General features: G+C 38.5%; 2 long non-coding RNA genes across 2 annotated transcripts in view; both read left to right on the top strand.

The window, feature by feature from the left end:
* The window catches only part of LOC131444286 (uncharacterized), a 41,553-nt gene extending 35,753 nt beyond the window's left edge, over positions 1–5,800 (top strand). The window contains exon 3 of the long non-coding RNA XR_009233710.1: positions 5,597–5,800. This is a non-coding gene — a long non-coding RNA (uncharacterized LOC131444286). The remainder of the gene's footprint in view (positions 1–5,596) is intronic.
* A 2,542-nt stretch (positions 5,801–8,342) lies between these two features.
* LOC131444431 (uncharacterized) lies at positions 8,343–19,865 on the top strand. Its single transcript, XR_009233728.1, has 3 exons — positions 8,343–8,413; positions 8,976–9,031; positions 19,785–19,865. It is a non-coding gene; the product is annotated as an uncharacterized LOC131444431 (long non-coding RNA).
* Positions 19,866–20,171: the final 306 nt, after the last annotated feature.

The raw sequence follows: 20,171 nt of genomic DNA, 5'->3' as shown, positions 1-20,171 counted from the left end.
TCCATACTGCCATGCCAGATTGGTCGAGGCCTGGGCCAGACTGTCATCTGTGCTTGACCAATAGGGTACGGATTGGAATTCTGCTGGCCAAAGACAAAGATAGAGGAGCGTGTCGGACAGAGTCATGAGTTTGAAGCTAGAAATTGAAGGTTTGATGTTGAATATTGTCACTGCTTATGCCCCACACGTTGGTTGTCAGTTAGAAGAGAAAGAGGAGTATTGGACTAAGTTGAATGAAGAGGTAGAGTGTATCCAGAGGAGAGAGGGGCGGGGGGGGCTGATTGGGAAAGACCTCAAAGACCAGAGGTGATGAGGAGGTGTTGGCTAAGGAGAAGAATGTGGAAGGACAGATGGTTGTGGATTTTGCAAAAAGGATAGAAATGGCTGTGGTAAATACGTATTTCACGAAGAGGGAGGAGCCTAGGGTGACCTATAAGAGTGGAGGAAGATGCTCACAGAAAGACTATACTATGCAGAAGATGCAATCTGAAGGAGATATGAAACTGCAATGTGATGCCAGGGGATAACATGGATAGGCAGCATAGCAGATGGTAGGATGACTTTGGAAACCATGAAGAGAAAGTGAGTGAAGGTGGAGCAAGAATGAAATGGTGGAAGCTGAAAAAATGAAGAATGAAAAGTGCAGCTAAAGGGGTGAGGGATACAGCCAAGAAGGTGTTTGGAGCTGCCAGGCAGGTGGGAAAGAGGGAGACCACAGTTCCATTTCACTCAGAGCAGTGAAATGGAAAGTCCTCCAAAGTCCAGACACTGGTGGCAATGATGGTTGGTGAATGACTGATGAAGAAAGATGGCTCAGATAACATAATGCTCGTTGTGATGGGGAGGTGACAGGTGCTCATGAAAGCAGGCTGAGAGGACATTTCTAAAAACGGTGGCAATTTCTTAAAAATTCTAATCACAAATTCAAATAATCACAAAGTGAAACACAACACTCAAAAAACTCTCCTGACTCTCCCTCGCTTGAGTGCAGCTAGAGAACCTGAGTGACTCTCTCTGCTGCTGATTGATACATTATGTTTGACCTTGACATTTAATGTACAGTACAACAAACAGACTTTGAGTGCATATTATGTTGCTTAATATGTTATGTCATTTTTATTTATTCATTTATTCATGTGTTTATTTATTTTAAATGTTAATTTTTTTTGTTTATTGCTTGGTCTTAATATATCCGTTGCCTTGTCTCGTTTTCCTGAAAAATGAAAAAAATACATTAAAAAAATGATACGCACAGCTACGATGGTCTGTATTTATATAGGCTTGATGACCACTTAAAGCTGCTTTACACTAGTTTTGCCATTTAGCCATTCATACCCATTCACTCACACTCTCATACAGCGTATCTATGCGTAAAAGATATGTGTAGTATCTTTTACACCCATTCACACAAGTGTCTTGCCCTCGGCATGTAGACGAGCCGAGCCGAGTCGGGAACCGCTCGACCACTGAGCTACCATGGCCCACATGCTTTATGTTTACTTATGCCGTAGAGAGCATCAAATAAACACTTATGGTATTTAATACACAACCATGAAAAGTGCTCACGTGTCAATCCAATACAAATATATAAAGTGCTCATGTGTCATGTAGCCATGTTACATATTCAAATGAGCATGTCTGTGGAAATATGTTTCCTTATTCTTGTTTTTGTGAATTCTAGGTTTTTTGACATTTGGCATTTTGTCAAATGTATCTGCAACACAAATGATGCCTATTTTATTTGAGAGTCACAAGCGCAAATGGCAGTGCACGCATACCAAAAGATAACTGCAGAAAAAAGAAATGTAAGTCACTTAAATCCTCCTCCTAGGTGTTCTTCCAGTTGAGTTTGCACAGGTGCAACACAAGTAAGAATCGGTAATTGGTAGCCAGAGTGTTGCATTTAGATGTGTATGGTGCAATTTGTGTTCAGAGAATTGCAAAACTGTGATTTAGAATCCTATTTGAGTGCGACGACTAGAGTTGTGCTTTGAGTTTAGCAGTCTGGAGTCATGTTGTTGACACATAAGCAGTATTGTGTGTATAGTTCCATTTTTGTGTTTATGAAGTGGGGGTGAAAAGTGAAAGGTTGCAATGGAAATGATTGGCTAGAGATGCAGATATGCTGCAGTGCTATTGGGACAGATAAGACCAGCTGATGTTCATGGCATTGGAAATGACAGCTAGAAGTTGATGGTGCACAAACGGGAGAGGAGACGCTATGATCGAAGCATGCAAACAAATTAGTATCCCGAACTAAACTTATGCTGGAGATTTAAATGTCCAAAAAAATGTACAAGCATTTGATAATAACAATAATAATCATGTATTTTCCTTTGTTCATATATAAGTTTCTCATTATTCCCAATGAGCATCATCACAGTGATGGCACATACTGTATAGTGACACTGATAGCTACAGGGCCCTTGGTGTTAATTCACCATCTGGACTCTCCTCTCCACGAACATCCCATCACATATATCTGTGGCCAAATTTCCGGCCTCACTCTGTCACAGAAGCCTGTTTGTGCACAAAAGGACACGACTGCCCAGACTGTAAAGTGTGGGGCCGCAGTAATCGACGGATGCCCTGGCTTACATCAAAGCACCTGCCAAGCTGTGACCGAATCTCTCTCCACCCACAGTTTCTGTCCCCGGGTGACATTCTGAACAAGTGCTTGAGCTGCAGCCATTTTCTGATCCCAGAGATGTGGTATAGACGGTGTGATGTGGCTAAATCGCTGACACAAGGTTTTCAGGCTGATAGTCCAGGCCAAAGTGTATCTATCTTTGGCAAGGAGTGCTATTTTTTTTTTTTTTTTTTGGTCTTCATCAAAATTTAATCACTTGAAACAAAGAAAGTAGTACAGTCTTTAATTAAAATGTATTTCAAAGCGCACTTGTCATAGTAATAGATTATCACAACTGCTTGTGTTGTATTCTGTAGCTCCGGAGGTCCTCAACATGCACATTCATCTTTAATTCATTACCTACAGCAGCACAACACAAGTTATGATCCCCAGTTTGCACTTTGAATGACTTTTACACTAAAACATTTTAAACTACTGTATGGGAAGGAGGAATCCCATTGGTGCTGCACACACAAAGTCAAACAATAGTAGGAGAGGTGAGGGGAGAAAAAAGGGGCACTTTGGAGTGTGAGAGACAATTCAAAACAACATGTGAAGCCTGACTAAACATTACATTTCTTCAAACAGTATTTTTGCAAGCAATATTAGATACCAACAAACATATAATAAAGAAACAACATGTTATCAAAGGTGCTATGCTAAACATAACTTGTTATTGGAGGTCACTGAGAATCTATCAACAAATGACAGAGAGAAGGGGATATGATCATTTCTTACTTAAACACGACACTGTCTTCTTCTTCTGTTAGTGAAGTTACATGTAGCAGTTGAATATCTCTCACCTCACACTTCCCTTCCAAGTGTGTAAGAGAACATATGTAGCGTTCAGTTAGCATCAAAATTCAAACCATGTTTAGTTAAAAACATGGTGATCCAACAATGGTGGCCTCCATAGAGAAGACCTGCTCCTGATGTGAATAGCACAGGATTTTTCTTTGGTTCTGAAAAAACAATAATTCATACAATCAGGTGATTATATACATGAAAACATCAGTATTATTATCATTATTATTATTATTATTGTTATATATTCTACTTCTGCCAAATGAAATAACTTCACCCAAATCTTACACACTGAGATATGATATCTTATTTACAAGTTGGGCAATTATGTTGGTCATTAAGACGGATGGAATGATAAAAACATGCCAGATGTGCCTCCTAAAATAGTGTATATATGCAATAATATAGTATATAAAGATTTTACACCATATTTCTAGTTAATATGGCTACTTGAGAAATTATGTTGTCCAAATAAACTCTGACTATAATAAATAAACTCTATAATAATAAACTCTAACTTTGGTTTTTCCTTGGTTTAGGAAGTGAATGAATTTCCCCTCTTATCTGGCAGAGCATAATTTGTATCGAAACACCGTTTTATCATCATTTGCTCCTTGAACTGACTGAATCAATGAATCAGTTCAAGCATCAAACCCCAACATACACTTTACACAGTAAGGGAGACAAACCTATTAACTGTTAACAATTCTTGCAAAAGACTAATAGGGCTCAATGATTTCTGGAAATTGCACACAGTTTAGCAAAAACTCATTAACCTATAGGGAAATCTGCCTTTCTCGATGTCTGGGCCTCTCTGTGGCTCTCGGGCTCTTGGCAAACAGTGGCCTATTTACACATCCATAAGACAGACACAAGAGGCATTAGCATTTATAAAGCTTGGCAGTGACTGCCCACTTTTAAAGCAGTTCTGGTTCCGGAAGTGAATTCCCTATTTATTTTCTCCGTCGATGTTTAAAAAAAAAAAAAAAAATCCTTATAAAAAGGGTCTTAAGCCTGGAACCAGGCCGACCAACTACAAGATTAATTGCACCCATAAAACATTTACATTTAGAGCAAAAAAAAGAATTGGAAGCTGTAAAAAGGGTGAAGGTAAAAGAATAAGTACATAATTATTCTAAGAGTGAAAGAACTATGCATCCCATAAACCACGGCAAATTATTTTTTTTCCCACAGACTTCCAGTGTGTTTCCTTTTGAATGTAATGTCATATAGTGTTACAGGATATTGTCTTATTTGAATGTATATGATGTTGAAAGGTGAATAATTGAACCGTAATCTTCACCGTGTTGTGTAGGCTATTGTTGCTTTAAAACCCCTGCCTTTTGCTGTTACTACACATTTCAAACACATTACATGTAGCATAGCACCCTTTGTTGACATATTGTACATCTTTAATATCTTGTCTTTGCTGATATGTCATAATTATTTGCAGTAATATCGAGGAATGTAAAGTTTGGAAAGGTGTTAAAATTGTATTGTTAATAGTCTTTGAACCACTGATGTTTAAGCAGGAGTTTATTATCAACCAATCAGAGATGAGCCTCATACCTGCTCCTTCAAGGGGGTAGGACTACAAATATGTGTGTCATGGTTAAATAACAGAGAACTGTTATGGCGCATTATGCCTGCCGATATGTGCAGACAAAGTATGGCTTGAAAACAATAAAACAAAAGCCTACAAATTGGCTCCTTGTCACATTTGATTTTTCTGGGCATGCATTATTTTGCAGAGCTGCTTTTGGAGCTGTGGCGATTTGCATCCTGTTTTCTTTTCTTTCTTTTTTGCCAACATAAGTGTTACATGCTACATACAAATCCCATTACTAGGCTAAAACAGACCAAACTACCCAACAAGAGCCCTCTAAAAAACAAAACACATTTGCATTCAAATATGATTAATATGGCTCACATGCCCTACAATGGCCAATGTGATGGAAATCCTGTGAGCTTCTCAGAAAGGGTTTGAGAGACTCAGCTGTGTCAAATCCAAGCGTTTATACCAAAAGCTCCTGAGGAACAATATGAATGTTATAAATAACTTATTACTATAGAGAGGAAACTTCTTTTTATATGTGTCAGACGTTGCCTTCATTAGCCTGCTAACAACACCATTCCCTTTACTTGTGTTTTTCTCTTGCTCAGGGACACAGTGGCACTACCAAGGAGTCCCTGCAACAGAGCAACACACAAGAAGGTGTGGAGGGGCCTGAAAACCATGTCTGGCCAGTGGGGAGATAGTAAGAGGGACCCTGAATCTGGAGACCTGGAGCAGGCAAATGATCTCAATCTAGATCATTAAATCCGGCTTTTGTGTAATGGTGTATAAAAAGGATGGGTTACATGCAGAGCCCAAATTCACTATCAATAATTGGTGTGTGTGCAAAAATAACAGATTCTAATGGGTTCTTTTGTTTGTTTTTTTAAAAATCTACTTTAACTGTAGCTACCCTTCATCCCTCCCTCCTGCAACAGCTGACCAGGTGAAAAAGGAGCTCAACAAGAACAAGGTCAGAAAGGCTACATCACCTGCTCAAGGACTGAGAAGACCAGCTGTCAGGTGGTTCTGCATTTCATCAACCTCAGTCTAGGAAAGGCTCTTTTTCCCGTGGAAATCCTCAGATTCCTATGACTGTGCAGCCCAGAGAACCCAACCACTTGAGAACTTTAACCATGACCGCTCACCTGATGAAGACCATGGAGAGTATCATTATCAACCACCTCAGACCCCTTGTGAGTGCAGAGCTGGGCACACTACAGTTTGAGTACCAACCAGGTATTGGTGTAGAGGACAATATCTGCTGCACAGATCCCTTTTCCAGAGAACTCTGGAAGCACCATGGGAATCTTTTTTTAAAACTCCTCAGTACTTTTGTCCTCTGACCAAGTAGGAGCCTCTTGGAAAGATATGTTTTTGTAGTAATTTATTTTTCTAATTTCATGTTTTATTTTAATGTGGCCCATAGCAAAGATCCTCAATTTAAAGTGTGTATTAGTGCCCAAAAAGGTAGTTGAGTTTGTTTCTGCAAGTCTGAGGGGATATCCTTTTTTTCACTTGAGACTCTTCTTCAGTGTATTCACCATCTACTGTTTTTATACTGTGCAATAATATAAGATTACTGCTTGGTGCAATGTTCTGTTTCATTTGCAAGTGCTATCCTTATTTAGTAGTCTTATTGTGCATGTAGCCAATGTGTCTACCTTTTTTTAGTTGTAGATTTTTTTTTAATACCTTTTATTGTACTCTAATTCTTTTGTACCTGTACATTTCCCCATTAGGGATTAATGAAAGTTATCATATCTTGTCTTCTCAGTTTAAAATAAAGCTTTTACTTTTGTATATGATAATGTAATAGAAAACCAAGTCATTTTAGTGGAGACTTTCCAACAACTGCAAATAGAGTTCAAAGAGCACAATATAAAGACACACAATGAGATAAACATTAGACAGAGATAAAAATAAATTATAAGTCATGACAATTCTGTAATGCAAACGAAAAACCCTTGGTGACCTTCTTGCTGTGAGGCAATAATGCCAGCCACTGCAACACATTTATCTTGAATTTTTAGGGGGAAAAAGGGATTACACATCTCAGCAGCTCCAAAACCAGATTTGCCAAATAATGCATCCCCTGTTGTATTTCACAACAGAAAATGTATTGGGTCAAATAGTGTTAACCACGTTGTATTTTGGTCTGTTTTAGCTTGTTAATTTGATTTTCACACATGCAACATTAATCTTGGCTAAGAATAAAGAAGCAGGGGACACAAATCTTGGCAGCTCCAAAATCACTTCTGCACAATAATGCATCCCGAGAAAACATTTGAGAGAGAAGAAAAAAAGTTGTTGTTTTTTGCCACTTTAGCTTTTCAGTGTGAATTTGAAGACACATGAATTTAAGACATTTAATTATTTGCCAGTAAATAAAGCATTCATATAATCAGTGCATCCATTTTTACACACATAGAGGACACAGGGATCAAACTGTGTTATCAGCCTTATTAATCACTTGAGTGAAGTATTGTTTTTAGTGGCTCTGTGTGTCTATCTGTCCGTTTCTTTGTGCTTCCACACTTGCACTTGCACCAGCTACTCTAAGGTGGTGGGAGGGGAGACCCCCCCCCCCCAGTCCAATTCAGCTTAGGGTCCCACAATGGCTTGGGCCGGCCCAATGTATCTGCACATACATGTTAGGCAAGTTGTGCTTTTCCCTTAAAAAGATCCACCACTAAATTTGGAGGACTGCACATATAATGAAATGAAATGAGAACATGCACATGTTTAAAAATGCCTACATTGAGGGTGGGTGGGTTGTCACTATTCGGGGGGGAGGGGTGGGTAGAGGGAAGGACATATTAGAAAATAAAAAAGTAATTGGTCAAAAAAGAAAGTTCAAAAATGCCTCAGTGACCTCCAATCACGTTTGTTATGCCTTTAATTGAGGGTTGCTGCATATTTTGTACAAGTGTCATAATCAGTATGCAAAAATGAAAAATAAAACAACAAGCATCACTGTAGCAAATGTTCATTTTTAACAAACCCAGTACTCATATCAGCAGAAATGTTAATGGCTGCTGCTGCCGTTTTTACAATTTAAGAGAATATCTTTAGAGATCATATAATAATTCCGGCTTTATCAGACTCAATTCAATATCGTTTTATTCACTGTTACTAAGCGTGACCGTGGCCCCTGTATTTTGACCAAGACATGATTACGCCTTCTAAAAAACACAGACATTCAGCGTTGTTTTATTGTACATTAAAATGTGTCTAAGTGTTGTTTGTTATTTAAAATCTTAAGGGGCGTGTTTCTCAGCGTTTATTTGTGACCGCGAGACTATGCGCTGCGTTTCGGGAACCGTGTCCAGCTGGCTGTAATTAGACTAATTACGTCACGCCACAGTAACGAGCGGGACTGGCGGACGAGGAGGAAGTGGCTGTGTGAGGGAGCTTCTGCGCAAGTATGGACACTTTAAACCACTTCTAAATCATTTTAGACAAGCGTAAAGAGTATCGTAAGTGTTTTGTGTATTGTTATATCTTGATAGCGTGTTTTGTAATAAAGCTAAAAACGCTGTCTTTGTAAAACATTTCAAACCAGATAAGTTTCGTAATAAAGAGAAAGCCGAGGAAACTAGTAAACACTTGCAAAAAAGGACATAATATTACATGTCTGAGGTAAAATATTCTAAACTGTTAAGTGCGTCATATCTCAGTGTATTTTTGGGAATGCATTAACATCATATTGATATAAAGAAAATGGATATTATACTAGAAATATTTGTGGGCCTTTTTCGTTATGTCAGGCCACATCAGGTAAAGCAGGTGTAAACTTAATTAAATTACTGACAGCCGCGTTCCATTTAGCTTCCAGGGTTCACACTACTGTCCTGACCACTGCGTTAAACAGACCCTTCATTAATGTTATGAGTAACACCTGTGCCTGTCCTGCTGTCAACATGTCTGCTGAATAAAAGGTCTAAAGTGTTACTTAGATAAAGTTATTTTTGCTCATTTACTTAGATGCAGCTGTCAGATCTCAGGACTTGAAAAGCGAACCCATTTCCAAACTTTGAAGGGTGAGTAAGAACTTGTTAAGTCCAACTTGTCTTGCAGAACAACTCAATATGTAGCAGATCCAGATGTGCTTTTGACAGTCGACAAACTAATAACTATACCATCCAAATTATATAAAGACAGGAGTATCTTCAGTGTCTCAAGCCCAAAGCAAAGTATAAATGGATTAAACTGAACTGCGATGTATTTGCTTCCAGTCGAACGCTCTCAACAAGAAAACTGGGGCTTCTCAAGTACCTCATTAATTCAGAAATGTTCCAAGTGCATGCAATAAGCTTCCCTGTATTGTTTTTTTCTTATTACTAGAGCCTTAGTTGTTTGAGGATGAGGCAGTAAAGCTGTACAAAAAATTATGCAGGCTCATCTGCACTGTTGTCAGTCATATTGCTCATTTGTTAGTTAAGAGAAATGCATTTCAGTGCACTCCCCCCATCTCTTACTGTGTGAATCTGATGTTAAGAAATATGCCATGAGAATCCTGTAATGGAATTAGAAGTGCATATGAAGGCTACAGTTGCAGTAGTCATTACAGCAGCTTTAAGGGTGCAATAAATGGCATTCAGCTTTACAAGATATCAGGAAATGACTATTCCCTTTGCAAATGGTCTGTATTTATATAACACTTTTCTTGTCTTGATGATCAGCAGCTTTACACTGCAGTTTTGCCATTCACATACAGTGCATATGTGCAGCATGTTTTTCTGTCATGCATCTTTCATACCCATTCAAAAATGTCTTGGACACACGAGTGGAGCTGGGAATTTAACCCACAACCTTTCAGTCGAAAGACAACTCACTCTGCTGCTGAGCTACCATTGCCCCAAATATATCATACAGTACTGATGTCGCGTCTGTCCATTGTATAGGAGTAACGTCTGAACCCCTGAATCCTGTATATGAATGTGCTGCATTCAAAGAGGTTTGTTTACTGTGTTCAGGAGATAAAGCTCATGTCTTATTTATGACCCGTTCACTTACATTTAATGAACACTTTGAGTTCAGGATGTCATAATTGCAAGTTCACGAGTTTCACTTAAATGCAGCAATAGACACGGTGAATAGCGGGCTGACCTGTAGTGGCTTTATTACTTTATGCATAGATAATGCTGCATGTCTATTTTTTTTGGTCTGTTTTGTGCTATCAGGAATTTTCTTGTTGTAGATGAGATTACCTCATGTCTGTGCATCAAGGACTCATCTAAACTGAAATGTTAGATAATTAATTGTATTTTGAGGTGAAACTAGAAACAATGGGAAGAAAACGGGTCATTTCATCTTTCAAGTTAATAGGGCCAGTGGGTTTCACTGAGTAAAGCCACCAAACACTACGCTGCTCTGCGGCATCTCATGCAACTCTGTAGTTTACACAAGGTACATGTCTCCTGCTCCTCTCGTGGAGCTTCTGTGCAGCTTCTGTTAAGTTTTACAAAGTTCACCTCTGAATCGCCAATTATAAAACATACTTTAAAATACTCCTCTGTACTCCGTTAAATACCAGGACTCATCAGTATGAAGCCTTGCTTCTGTTTGTGCTGCACATATTTCACAGTGTTGAAAAACAATAATGCAGTCGGGGAAATTAATAGAATGCTTTTACTTTAAAACAGTAACAGGGCATATTCTGTTTGTTATAAACTGTGTGTGTGTGTGTGTGTGTGTGTGTGTGTGTGTGTGTCAGACATTTAAACTGTGAAAAAAAGATTATTTTCACAGTGAGAAAAACATGGCTCGTGTGAAAAATAAGTGAGGGGTGTATTCCCAGAAAGAGCTGAGCGGCTCACTCGAGGGAGTCTCACGCAGCCAGTGTGAACGGTCTCATGAGTTAACATGTACCCATGAGAATAGAGAGCCACAGCTTTGATGCGTCACACACAGATCCAGTGTAAAACCCCCCTAATGATGAGCTGAAATTCTCACTGAAGCTCTGTAAAGGAAATGGAAGATTTAAAGAATAGCTCTGTAAGTTCATCAAAATTAACCTATTTTAAACAACTTAGCCACTGTAAACACAAGCCTTTTTGCTATGTCTTGACATTAGAGGCTCCTTCCTTTTTAACAAGGAAAGAAAAGGAGGAAGTTGAATAAAATATCTAAGAAAACTGCTTCAAATACATGATTTATTAATGATGTGCATTAATTGAAGAAAAAAAAAGAAGATGTGACACAAACAAGGGGTGGGGGTAGCCCAGTGGCTAAGACCGGTACCCTGTGTGCAGAAGACATCATGGTCACAAGTTCACCCGAGCCAGGTTGTACTCAATCCCTTGCAAAATGCTTTGGATAAAAGTGTCTGCTAAATGACATGTAAAAACACCTTTTTTGTAAAGGGGCTTTGATTATCTATTTTAAGACTGATGATTCAGTGATGCTTTTTATTCAAATATTTAGTTTTGCTTCTTTTTCTTTTGCACCAACAACACACAAGTATCAGACTGCCCTATGGCAGAAAAAGGCTTTAAGAAGTTAATTGTGCTAGTCATTGACTGCAGAAAGCAGCATTTGTAGTATATACTTTTGGACTAATGAGCAGAGTTGTGTAGATTTAGAGGCTTTGAAGTGAGGAGCTGAAACCCAAGTGGTCGGCTTTCACACCCACTGGCTGATTTAAGCACATTATCTGCCATGATTGGTCCAACTTAGTTCCCCACTTTTGCCTTTGAGAGAGTGGCAGCTGAAAGCAGAGGCTTGATTAAAGAGAAGCAGAATCAGACCAAACAGCACTGAGGAGACACTGACAGGACAGAGGACTAATGCGAGCCATGAAGCTCTCCTCAATTGCTGCATGATAGACTTGTCTTATGTCAAGTACAGAACAGTGTGGAAAATGTGTCGTATCCTGCCATGAGTGACAGGTTGGTGTCATATATAGGAGAGGATTATTTCAATTCAAATCATGACATCTCCGGAAGATGCATAAATGGATTTTGTGCTTCTTTTACTCCTCCCTTCTTAAAGTAACTTGTTTTATAAAAGGACTCAACTTTTTCTGAACGCCATGTTAATATTCCACTATAATTGCCTTGATTGTTCTCCAACAACACTGTGGCTGTAATTGGAAAATAATTAAGGAACTAATTGACACGATGAAACTGCAAAATTTTACGGTCACGTCTCCCATGGTAATATGGAGACGGGGGCAAAAACAAATAAATGACGTTCAGAGGCAACACAGGATGCAATTATAGAATGCAAAAGATGAGGAAATGTACCACTGGCATAGCTGTGTTGATAATTAGATATGTGAAATCCATCCACCTGATCACACTGTATTTTACTTTTCAGTCCCAAAACTACTACAGCTACTTGGGGTTGGATATCAAGTTTTTTTATTTTATTTTAATGGTGTTAAAACTGTAGCGCATATTTGTTTTTAAATTAAAGCAAATCTTAGATTCCAACCGCTGTCAAATGGGTTCACACAATTCTGATTAAGCCTATCAGCTCCACATGACGCTCTCTTTCAGCATAGCGATGTTTAGATTGTGTTGCCGGGTGACAGCAATATGCTGGATACAGGATGTGATTTGTTTTATGTTGAGACGGACAAAATAACAGCAACATTGCGATTGTAAAGCGAGATGGTTGCACGCAGACAAATCAACACTTACAGTATACAAATATGTAATTTCTGTCACTAACCAAACTTAAATACTGTATAAATCAGGTTTTATATCATATGTATGAAGAGCCTGGTCTTGCCAGTCGTAGGTGATGACTTAACACACGCACACACTAAACATGCTGAGAACCACTTGGATGTTTAGTATGCAATTTCTGTGAAAATGTTTACCACCAAGAGGATTAGCAAGAGTGAGATTCCTGATGTGACACTGATAGTTAGCTCCCTGACACTGCAACAGGAAAATATTTACCAAACACTTGTTCTGTCTTCTTGTCATCACAGGATTAGAGCTTGGTGAGAGCAGAAAGAAAATTACATGTACTGGATGGAAATGAGCACCATGGCAGTTGGCAAAAATATGTGCATTAAAGGCATGATTCTGTGATCATGTCAAATTTTGTGATGATTAAACCTGGTGTATTGGACCTTTTTCACAACAGACAGTTGTTGACATTAAAGATAGGACCAACTGGTTGTAGCAGTAACATTAATTATGGGTCCGCTCCAGGTTTAATAGAGCCAGAGTTGTGCTGTTCAAGTATAAGGGTAGGTCACACTAAATACTTGACACTTAAACACAAAGAAGCTGCTTTTTTTTCAGAAACATTTCTTATTTTAAAACTGCATGCATGTTTCCTGTATTTACTGGTGATTGAGAAACGGCTATGTGGTTGTGAGGTCATTGTTTAAACAACAAATTTAATGGCGGCCTAAGACCTTTGCACAGTAGTGTGTACCAAATTTATACCAAGTTCCATCTGAGAAAATATTGAGCTCTTGAAGTAACACCATTATCACCAATGTTAAAATACAGTGGTGTAAGTAGACAAGAGCAAATTCAGCTACAGACTTTTTGACACAACGTGACATGCCACCAAAAAGAGAGGCAAATCAGTAGTCAACAGTAGAGGGTTTTTTGTTCCTGTGTCCCCACCAATCTTGTAGCACACAGTGTAGAATTTGCATTTGGTGGCTTTTCACTGAAATGTTCAATATGAGATCCAAGGATATGTTAATGCAAGTGAAGAAGGCCATCATTTGAGTGAGAAAATTAAATAAACCTAAATAAACCTATCAGAGACATAGCAAAAACATTAAGACTGGCCAAATCAACAATTTGGTACATAAAAAGTAAGAATCCAGTAGTGAACTTAGAAACACCAAAAGACCTTGAAAACCAGAGAAGTAAAGTGGATGATCGCAGAATTCTTCTGAAGGTGAACAGGGATATCCTCTCTGACACGAAACATACTGCAAAAGCAACACGAGCTGTTGAAGGTAATGAAATGGAATGTCCTTCAGTGACCAAGTCTGAACTGAAGGCACAAAGACCTGCAAACAAGCAGCAACTGAAGGTGGCAGTAAAGGCATGGCAAAAGCATCCCCTGGGAGGAACATCAGCTTTTGGTGATGTCCATGGGTTCCAGTGATGGTAGCTCAGACATTGTTTCTGACGGCTGTGCTGGGGTATGAATGTGCTGAATTGGTATGAAAGATAAGCGATAGAAAATGGATGTGGGTGAATGGCAAAACTGTAGTGTAAAGCAGCTTTGAGTGGTCATCAAGACTAGAAAAGTGCTATATAAATAATTTACAAGTATTTACATAAGCATTTAATTTATTATGATTTAAGTTTGTCCCGTTATTCTGGAGCCCCTGAAAATTGCCAGTAATGTGTAATAATTCCTTTGTTCAGTCTTGACAAAGTGTGTCTTTGTCCAAATAGATGTGGACCTAACTGTACAGTAGAACAGTATTTCTGATTTTTTAATTACCCCCAGACATAGGGACATAAGTAGGGAGAGGTATGTGACTATACAGTTCAAATGGTTAGAGCTGATGAGGTTCATTGGTTCTAGTCAGCAGATGCAGTAAACTCTCGCATCCTTTTTGGGGATGCAATGATTATAGATTTTGATGGTATAATTTGTCTGAGGAAAAAAAACACTTTTATAATGCACTGCCATTTCATTACTAATCTGGTGGGAATTACATGTTCTTGACAGCATTTAGTGCAGTGCATTGTTGTTCAAACAACTCTTAACTGCTGCTATTATATTGGCTTTTCTTTTTATTCATTACTTTACCAGCTCAATGTTCCATTCTTTAACTAATGTAGCCATATTGATGTTATTCAATATAGGGTGGCAACAAGATTTAACAGTATAGTTCTGTGGCCACCACTGACTGTACTGAAATGTGGCCCATACTTTGATCATGTTGCTGCAGGACACTTTATGCTGGTGTACCAGACTTATATTCTGCCTGCAGTCTGCCAATTGCACCTGCAGTAACTTGTGATTTTCCACACTGTGCTACTATTATTCAGAGAAAAATACTGTACTAAAACCGGAACATTCAGTGTAGCTGAGCCTTTCCGGTTCAGTAACTGTGACATTTTAAACCACGGTTAATATCTAAATTGGTATGTAGTTGCATCCATAGTGCCATCTTTTCTTTGGTGCTTCATGAGCTGCCGTTGTCAAAGTGAAAAAACTGCATCAGGAAGATTTAGTGTGGCTGTTCTCGTCACTGTTGCACTTGAAGTTGAATCTTATTCTCCATCTGTGTTTTACTGCAAGTCTGCCTTCCCTCCTGTGAGCTATCAGTGTTACACATTTACCCAGCTCACAGGGACAAACGCTTGCTAACCGAGACCACACCCACATCATAACACCAATCTTTATTCATGATTATACCTGTGATGTGATAATGCTTTTTCATCTGCAATATGATTTAATAATGCAAAAGCCTTCTGCACAGATGGCCCAAGGAGGAAAGGGCTAAAGTCGGAGTGAGAATTCCATATATTCAGTTCCCTTTGTGCGACTACTGTTAGCTGCAACACATGTTGGAGTTGATAAATATTTTTTTCAAGACACAAGAAGACGGTGTTTGTGGAAGTTATCAGCAGTCAGGGCCTCGTATGAAATGTAGTAGTTCTCACTGGGTTTAGATTGCATCATCACACTTGGAGACATCTTACTCTGATTCTGTTGCATTAATTTAAATCCATCATACATTTTTTCATTATAACAGTCTCATACTGTTTTGAGGGTGTTTTTAAATGGAGCGTTGGCTTCCAAAGTATTTTTTTTAGCATTAATCAGGCCTGTCATTATTTTGTGTCTCTGTCACCACGTGATAACTCATTTAGCTTCAAACGACCATCCTTTGTTAAAGCAGTTTTGTTTGTCTGGGGAAAGGAGTGGAAGCACGAGTGTCAGTCTTAAATATAAAACACAAAACCGCTGTTGAGAATATGGCTATGTCAATACATTGCTTCAAAATACAGTACAATATGTCATGTAATATTGTACTCTTCTCTATAAATACCAGATTGCATTTGATCAGTAGTCTTTGTGAAAACAGACCTGTCTGCTTAACCCCAACAACCATGCCATGTTCAAAGTCACTTAAATCACCTTCCACCCTCATTCTGATGCTCACTTTGAACTTCAGCTTGTCTGAGTGTCTAAATGCACCCAGTTGCTGCCATGTGATTGGCTGATTAAATATTTTCACTAACAAGCAATTCAAGTGGTGAGTGTCTATGCATTTTAAAAACCGAACAGGGTATTTATGGAAACACTTAATTATATGCAAGTGGCTTGCCATCAGGGCAAGCAAAGTAGGCATAGCTTGCCCACTTATTTCTAAAAATAGATGCCAACTTAAATGCCCTCTAATAGCAAGATGCCACAACCTGTTTTTTACATTGTTAATGACACATTGGACAGAATTTATAATATCCACCACACTTAACTAAAGAAATTGGTGTAAAAAAAGGCTTTATACATTTTAAAGTAGGCTGACTTGCCAATGTAAGCAGTATAATCATGCAGCAAGCATGTATGGTAGCTATGTAATTAAAAAGAGCAAGGAGCACAATGTGCATTTGAAATGAAGGTGCAGTCGGCAGCAGTGTCATTAACTCTGATTTAGTAATCAACTCCTTGCTTCTCTTGCTGGTACCTTTTGCTGTGTAGCTGTGAGCATTTTGTCCAAGTAGTTATTTAGCTTTCGGTCACAAGCGAGTCTCAGAGGAGCTTGGCAAGTTAAAAGAAAACAACCTGTTCATTAAGAAAGCATAAAAGCCTCCACCACAAAACAAATGAACAGACCTGCAATGACAACATGGTCAGTGATGATCGCACCACTTTTACATTTACATTCAAACAAAAAGACCAAATGTCCCATTATGTATCAGGTAAGACAGTTGGGACTATGCCTGTTAAGTGCCAGGAGAAGGGACAAAACTGGAGATGGGATTTAAGTCATAGAATCACAGGCAGGATACAAATCAACTGCCTTCTATAGGAAGCAGCACCTGCACAGCAGTGGTGTCCAGAGTCAACCCAAAGAGGAGAGACAGTCCCAAATCTCTACATCATGTCTTCCATTCACACTGACACAGATGGCAGACATTTGATAAATGTGATCTCACTGCGAACAGTTTCTTCCAGGTCTCAATTGCTGATTTCTATATCAGTGTTGGTTGGGGCTGGGAAAAAAGATCAAAGTGTTCCAAAGCTGGATGTTCCTTAAAATTGAAAAAGGCTCAGACAGAAATAGATGTCTACACTGTTTGCATTGGTAAGACGATTTCATGATGTAGTGTTGTATTATATTCTTGTTGCTTTTTGTCACGTGGAATTTTCAGTCTTGTGATTAGCAAAATTAAGCATTTTGCTAATCCCTTGGGTAAAAACTAATCATTACATTTTGCAACATTGTTTCCTGGCTATAGTTTGAAACCTTGTTGTGGGTCGTATTTGTCCAAAGATTGTTTTGTAATATATACAGTATATTTTACAAGTTTTAAAACTTTGCTGTGACTAGTAGCCCATTTCTAAAGCAGGTGCTCAGATGTGACCTCTGTGGTGCTGTCCAGTGCTGAAGTTTCTGCACTGTAAGACCGTCTTGCAGGATATGAGGTTTCTTGGGTGCTGTCCGGTGCTGAAGTTCCTGCACTGTAAGTCGGTCTTGTATACAGATGCAGTAATGCTTTCTTTCAGACCTAGTATGAATACAATTTTTTTTTTTTGTGGGTACTGATACAAGTACATGATAATATCATTACAGAACTTCATTCATTAATTCATTTAACTTTTTCCTTTTCCTTCATTAATTGTGACATTAAAGAAGAATTGTTTCAAAACATTATTGTTTATAGTATTGTTCTCTACGGATCCCCAGGCATGGCATGGGGCAAAAAAACTACAATTTGGTATTTTGTGGCCTTAGAATAGGTATAACATGCACCCAAAATACTAATTCATGTCCACGAAATAGGTATAACATGTGCACAAAATAGTAATTAATAATATGGGACCCGCCACCACAAAAGTAGCAACAAGTTGGCCCAATGCAAACTGAGTAAACAGTTTGCCAAACAACCATTTACTCTCACATTTACACTTATGGTCAATTTAGAGTGACTGATTTTGTGCTTGAATAATGTGTGAATGACACAGCTTTGTGTATAAGTGTTGACTGTGAGGCTAATGATTTAGCAACTCTCTGAGTTTGCAGTTGAAATACATAAAGAAATAAATAATACATAGTTTGACATATTGACTAGTTCTGAAATGAGGCAGAGATTAGTTGACCTAGAGGATCTGCACAGCTGCTGTGTTACATAACATGTTTAGCAAACTGCTACTACAATTAATGATGATCGGGTGGCTGGCTGGTGCGGGTATAAATTGTTGAAAAAAACATCGGGTGGATGGCAAGTGGATTATTTAAATTTAGCTGTGGGTGCGGATGACATTATAGCTCATCAGCAAATCTCTATCACCTATTTTACTCTCAGTGCTTTTTCATTTTATTTGTGATTAGATCAGGGTGATTGATCTCTTTTTGTTTTGTTTAGTTGTTGGTCACTGCTTTGATGGTCAATACTGGACATTACAGCCATGTTTTTTGCCTAAAATTAAGTAGTACAGTGTAGAATGAGAATGAATGTAGAAAAACAAAAAGACTGACAATTCAATGTAAGGTTTGATCATTCATTGTATATTCACCTTATGTATGTTTGTGGATTAGAAAGTTGAAGTTGACAAGTGTGTGACTGCTACCTGCATTTAGCATACTGCCAAGCCTCTATATCTCTATGTAGAACATCTGTTTGGTGTGTCATGAAGACAGTGGTGTACTGAAGTGAGAGAGTTGAGTTTTGTAAAAACTCATAATACAAACCAAAGAAACTGCAGAAGCTGAAATAATTATGCCTGAGTTTTTCTATAGCATGTCCTCCGAGTGACTGTCTTTTTAAAGAGACTGGACTGCAATAACTAAGTTTAAAAAAAAAAATAAAAAAAAAAAATGGTCAAAGACATGCAGTGAAGATAAGATCGTGACACAAACATAAATACAATGTAAAAACAAACAAAAATAAATACATGCAGTGCATGATTAAGTATGTGTCTATGTCGTGCTACATTAAAGAATTGAGAAACTCCTTTAAAGAAAAATGCAGCCCTCTAAGGAGCTTGTAGTCAGTTGTGTCCAAGTACTCCCAATGGCCTTTTAGCCGCCCAAATGGGATCTCTATTTTGGAGCATGTGTGGACATATGATGTTGGTAAAGGGTGTCATCATCCAGGTTTTAGATAACGCATTGTAGTCAGAATAGAGGATTTACACTTCATATAATATAAAAAATGGGAGGTGCTCACTGGCAAGCCACCTGTCCCTTACAGATCCATTCCCACTGTGCTGTTGTGTATAATAAAGGAGTCACTGGTGCCTCCTGGCCAGTGTGCCACAACATTGAGAATAAGACAGTCAGTAACATAGATTACCTGCACATTCATTTCTGTTCATAAACTCCACTCAGTCTGTAGATCAAGCTTTGATGTGCATGTGGGTGTAGTCTAATGCTCCATGGCAATGCCATGGAACCTCATTCAAAGTGCATTTGGTCAATTGAATTGCCTTATAGCACCATTTTATACCTTCAGCTCAGAGAAGTGAAATCCAAGCCCAATATGCAAAGTAGGGCTGTGTTTCTACTTCCTGACCAGCACCAAACAGCTGAGGCAGCATGACTAAACCTGTGATTAAGGAACTGTAATTACCTGATAATATGTCAACATTGTGTTTACAGCATGTTCTGCTTTTCCGTAGTGGTGGATAACATTTCAACTGATGCAAGTTCACCCACTGTGTCACCAAATAACACGAGACAGATACAAGCAAGAAACAAGGTATGTTTCCCTGATGTGTTGCTTTCCTTGTATATAACTGACTGCTTTACATTACTGATGTTGAAACGGTAGCTTAAGTTATTATATTTACTTTGTCAGCATCACATAACATAAGCATCTGTGCTTAAAATTTAACAAGAATGTCTTAAGTCCACAAACTAGTTAATTTATTTCTGTTCAAATTTACCTGTGACTAGGAACACTTAGTTCAGGGTCATAACTACAGTGGCCCTGAGAGGTCAGGTGCTGCAAATATACAACACATTAAGAAAAACATGTTGCAAGCATCACAGCACAACACATTAAG

Source organism: Solea solea, chromosome 18, assembly GCF_958295425.1.
Source record: "Solea solea chromosome 18, fSolSol10.1, whole genome shotgun sequence".
Classification (NCBI taxonomy): Eukaryota; Metazoa; Chordata; class Actinopteri; order Pleuronectiformes; family Soleidae; genus Solea; species Solea solea.
Note: the sequence above shows the minus strand (reverse complement) of the source record. Positions and strands in the feature narration are given on the sequence as shown.